This window comes from Procambarus clarkii, chromosome 54 (assembly GCF_040958095.1).
Source record: "Procambarus clarkii isolate CNS0578487 chromosome 54, FALCON_Pclarkii_2.0, whole genome shotgun sequence".
Taxonomy (NCBI): domain Eukaryota; kingdom Metazoa; phylum Arthropoda; class Malacostraca; order Decapoda; family Cambaridae; genus Procambarus; species Procambarus clarkii.
This window is the reverse complement of record NC_091203.1, coordinates 26,340,726-26,346,336: the sequence shown is the minus strand read 5'-3', so window position 1 is coordinate 26,346,336 and position 5,611 is coordinate 26,340,726.

The window sequence follows — 5,611 nt, the reverse complement described above, 5'->3', positions numbered from 1 at the left end:
AAGGAACAGAGGTGAGAGAGAGAAGACATTAATCTTGGAGTTGTTTAGAAGGATAAATGCAGATAACAAGCAAATGTGTCGCTAGAGACGAGGGTGAACAGCAGCATCAGGCAGAATGGAGGTTAAAGTATAGTTATAACTAAGCCTGTTAGGACAGACCTAAGACAGGAGAAGTAGGAAATCCTGCACAGAGAAAAATATTGAGATACAGCTTCCAGGGAGGGAGAGAGAGGGAGAGAGGGAGAGAAAGAGGGAGATGAGGTAGTAGAGAAAGTGACAGATTGCCAGAGAGAAGGAACAGAATAACGAGAGAAATTATCCATTCCACACTAATCTGCGTTAGTAAGGATAAGGCATTGGGGAAGAGGGAGATGGGGGGGGGGTTAAGGGAGGGGGGGGGGGTTTGGGGAGAGGAGGAGTTAGAGGGAAGGAGATGGAAAGGGGGTAGTGGGACGGGGAAAGTGATAAGAAAGGAGAAGAGGGAGGGTGTGGGAAGAGCTGGAGTCACGGAAGGGGGGGGGGAGAATGAGGAGGGGGTGTGAGAGAAAATTAAGAGGGGTGAGAGAAAATTAGGGGGGGGGGTGAGAGAAGGGGGGAGAGAGTGAGGGAAGAAGAAGGGAAACAGAGCAATATGAGCAGTCCATATCGTCTTGAAGATGCGATTACCAACAGCAGCTCCGAAGAGAGGACAAGATATAATGAAGAAATTAAGCTAACAAGGCAAGTCGACGAGGATAGGCAGGATAACGGAGGGGAGAAGAGATAAGAGATGATAAAGCAAGTAACAGGAGAATAGACGCTAAGAGACCAGGAGGAATAATAAATTGGTAACAGTGAGGAAGAAAACGAGAGAGAAAGAGAGAGAGAGAGAGAAAGAAAGAGCGAGAGAGGGAGGGAGAGAGGGAGAGAGCGAGAGAGCGAGAGAGGGAGAGAGGGGGAGAGCGGGAGAGAGCGAGAGGGAGAGAGGGAGAAGAGCGAGAGAGCGAGAGAGGGAGAGAGGGGGAGAGCAGGAGAGAGCGGGAGGGAGAGAGATCGTGGAAATGAGAGAAAGGAAAGAATATTAGAAATATATTGATAAAGGAGAAAGTACAGTTGGAATGAACAATCAATACTAACTACTGGTACTCTTGTAGTTAAGTCAGGATTTTTTTTCCTCTCCTACCACAGACGTGGCCAGACAATTACAATGCCAACCAGCACATATACATTTTCTTCTGTCCTCCATGGACAGGTGTGAGAGATCTGTTAAACATATAGTTCAGTGATTTATTGAACAATCAACCACTGAAGGTGATTGTTGCAGTGACAGTACGCCTGATACTAGCTGACCTGCTCTCAGATAAGTTATCTTGTTCTTCTACATCACTACTGCTACTACTAATACTATGGAATTGGTATGTTAAACCACTTGGATAGTACGCCTGTGATAAAATTTAATGTGTTATCTCTGCTTCATCAGCTGCATGTGTACTATCCCATGCAGGGATAGTACATGCTCCTTGTCTTCATGTGTACTATATGTACCAATCCAGCTGAGCTACATGTCAGTATGTGTAATCATGTGTATGTGTGTGTATTATAAATAATGATTTGGGATGATTATTGAACACGGGTGGAACACGAACAAGGGGACACAGGTGGAAGCTGAGTACCCAAATGAGCCACAGAGACGTTAGAAAGTACTTTTTCAGTGTCAGAGTAGTTAGTAAATGGAATGCATTAGGCAGTGATGTGGTGGAGGCTGACTCCATACACAGTTTCAAATGTAGATATGATAGAGCCCAATAGGCTCACGAACCTATACACCAGTTGATTGACAGTTGAGATGCGCGACCAAAGAGCCAAAGCTCAACCCCCGCAAGCACAACTAGGTGAGTACAACTAGGTGAGTACACACACATCCCCCAGGAAGCAGCCCGTAGCAGCTGTCTATTTCCCAGGTACCTATTTACTGCTTGGTGAACAGGGGGCATCAGAGTGACAGAAACTATGCCCAATTGTGTATCTGTCGACTCTGCTCCATCACCACCCTCCCCCCCCCCATCCTGCTCCCCCAACCCCCCGACCCCTCACCCTTAACCCGACTCCCCACCGCTGGGGTGATAGTGAAGGGGGGGGGTGTATAGTGAGAGGATGTTGCCAACACTATCAGTCATGATTTCGTGTTTCTGATGACTATCAGACAAGTCCCCCTCCCCCTGCTCTCCCGTCCACACCCCCCACACCCACCCACACCCACCCACACCCACCCACGGCCGCCCACACCCACCCACGGGCGGCCGACCAGCCAGCTTCAAGCATCGTGGTGTTGAGTGAAATATCAACAAGAGGCCTATACCATATAGGACTAGGAAAATCAGGCCTACGCCTTTTGGTCATCTAGCATTATTTTCCCCTATTTGTCCTCGTGTCCCAGCTCCTTGTCTTCGTATCCCAGCTTCTTGTCCTCGTGTCCCAGCTCCTTGTCTTCATATCCCAGCTCCTTGTCTTCGTATCCCAGCTCCTTGTCCTCGTATCCCAACTCCTTGTCCTCGTATACCAGCTCCTTGTCCTCGTATCCCAGCTCTTTGTCCTCGTATCCCAGCTCCTTGTCCTCGTGTCCCAGCTCCTTGTCGTCGTGTCCCAGCTCCTTGTCCTCGTACCCCAGTTCCTTGTCCGCGTATCCCAGCTCCTTGTCCTCGTATCCCAGTTCATTGTCCTCGTATCCCAGTTCATTGTCCTCGTATCCCAGTTCATGGTCCTCGTATCCCAGTTCATTGTCCTCGTATCCCAGCTCCTTGTTCCCCGTATCCCAGCTCCTTATCCTCCTACCCGAGCTCCTTATCCTCGTATCCCAGCTCCTTGTCCTCGTACCCCAGCTCCTTGTCCCCCGTATCCCAGCTCCTTGTACGCCAATTTTGAGAGTAATTACGCCTATTTCGAGAGTAATTACGCCTATTTTGAGAGTAATTACGCCTATTTCGAGAGTAATTACGCCTATTTCGAGAGTAATTACGCCTATTTTGAGAGTAATTACGCCTATTTCGAGAGTAATTACGCCTATTTCGAGAGTAATTACGCCTATTTCGAGAGTAATTACGCCTATTTCGAGAGTAATTACGCCTATTTCGAGAGTAATTACGCCTATTTCGAGAGTAATTACGCCTATTTCGAGAGTAATTACGCCTATTTCGAGAGTAATTACGCCTATTTCGAGAGTAATTACGCCTATTTCGAGAGTAATTACGCCTATTTCGAGAGTAATTACGCCTATTTCGAGAGTAATTACGCCTATTTTGAGAGTAATTACGCCTATTTCGAGAGTAATTACGCCTATTTCGAGAGTAATTACGCCTATTTCGAGAGTAATTACGCCTATTTCGAGAGTAATTACGCCTATTTCGAGAGTAATTACGCCTATTTCGAGAGTAATTACGCCTATTTCGAGTCATTACGCCTATTTCTAGTCATTACGCCTATTTCGAGAGTAATTACGCCAATTTCGAGAGTAATTAAAATACTCAGGCTCCAGCCTGAGTATTTTTCCCTAAAGTTGCTGTGTACAATATTTACAATATTTTATTTCGTGTAGCCAGAAACGGCCACATTTTCTTTCACCTAATGCCGCTGTTCACCTAGCAGTGAGTATAGGTACTCAGGAGATATAGTCAGCTTGTTATGGGGGTTACATAATGGGCGGGGTCAGTAATTCGGCTTTGGGGGGGGGGGGATGGGGGGAGATGGGGGACCTCAATTAAAGCCAAATCGTGTATGAATACACTCTGTCTTCCTGTCCCCGCGAGATAATGTAGCTGTGTTCTACTCACCTAGTTGTGCTTGCGGGGGTTGAGCTCTGGCTCTTTGGTCCCGCCTCTCAACTGTCAGTCAACTGGTATACAGGTTCCTGAGCCTATTGGGCTCTATCATATCTACACTTGAAACTGTGTATGGAGTCAGCCTCCACCACATCACTGCCTAATGCATTCCATTTGTCTACCACTCTGACACTGAAAAAAAAATTCTAACGTCTCTATGGCTCATTTGGGCATTCAATTTCCACCTGTGTCCCCCTAGTGCGTGTGCCCCTTGTGTTAAATAGTCTGTCTTTATCTACCCTATCAATTCCTCTGAGAATCTTGTGAATGTGTGTGTGTGCGTGTGTGTGCGTGTGTGTGTGTGTGTGTATGTGTGTGTGTGTGTGTGTGTGTGCGCGTGCGTGTGTGTGCGTGTGTGCGTGTGTGTGTGTGTGTGTGTGTGTGTGTGTGTGTGTGTGTGTGTGTGTGTGTGTGTGTGTGTGTGTGTGTGTGTGTTAGGTCTGTCTGTCTGTCATCTTCAGAGAAATTACGAATAAATCTTAAAATTCTGTTGATTTCTTCCTCTCTCTCTCTCTTACGAGGGCGGTACTAAAAACTAGTGTTTACAGTTTTGCCCCGAGAAAAGCCTCATTAGAACACTAACCAGAAGGTAATTAGCGAGCATAATGAACCAGATTTTTTGTCCCCCATCTGGTAATTATCACATTAATCCCCCTATACAAAAAAAATGGGCTGCAGTGTACTGATAAATCCTTCGCGGTCATGAAGGGAGGATTAACTGAGATACTTCCTCGCTGTTGGATTAGTCAGTAGTCTTGGAGAGGATGCAGGAGGAAGAGGCTGAGGGCTGTTGCGTTAGTATATAACAATTCTGAAGTTCAAAATTCTTTGTCGACTCTGATTAAGTTGTGGATGGAGATTCCAGCTTCTATCTGTGTCCTCTTATCCTGCTTTTCCCTCAATCTGAAAAGACTATCCTTCTCCACCTTCTACGTCTATTTTGAGAGTAATTACGTCTATTTTGAGAGTAATTACCTTACATTTATCCGGGTTGAACTTTAGTAGCCATTTGTTGGATCTATTCCTCTCAGTACGTTGTACGTTGTAAACATGTCTCCTCTGTTACTGCTATCCACTAGAGTTGTGAGATTTAGTTCCATTAGCTTATGTTTGTTAGTTGACTTTCTTAACTTTGGCCACTATCTTCTTGCAAAGCTTTTAATGTTTTCTATTTAGGTTTTGTTTCACAAGGTGCGGGTTCCATGCCAGCGCTGGTTTAAAAAATGTTATGGATATTACCTTGAAGTCATGAATTAGATTTCTAAATGATGTGCTTGTATTTGCCAGCGTTTCATATGCTGCTGATGTTATCCTGTTTGTGTGTGTGTGCTTCTGGTGTGAGTATCTGAATTATATCCACTTCCATTCCCCATATTCATTACCTTACACTTGTTGGGGTTGAATCCCAGCAACCAATTGCCTGGACACTCCTGAAGTTTGTCAAGGTCCTCCTGTAACTTCCTGTAGCCCTCCTCTGTTTTTACGTTACTCATCAGCTTTGCGTCATCAGCAAACATCGACAAGTCTGAGCTTACTCATTCGGGCGGGTCGTTCACATTAACTAGAAACAGCAGTGGTCCCAGCATAGAGCCTTGTGGGACCCCAGCCTGAAACCTCCTCTCTGACTGTGACACTTTGCTCTCTGTCTTTCAGAAAGAAAGACAGAAACTACTCTGACACTGAAAAAAGTCCGTTCTAACGTCTCTGTGGCTCATGTGGGTATTACGTTTCCACCTGTGTCCCCTTGTTCGTGTTCC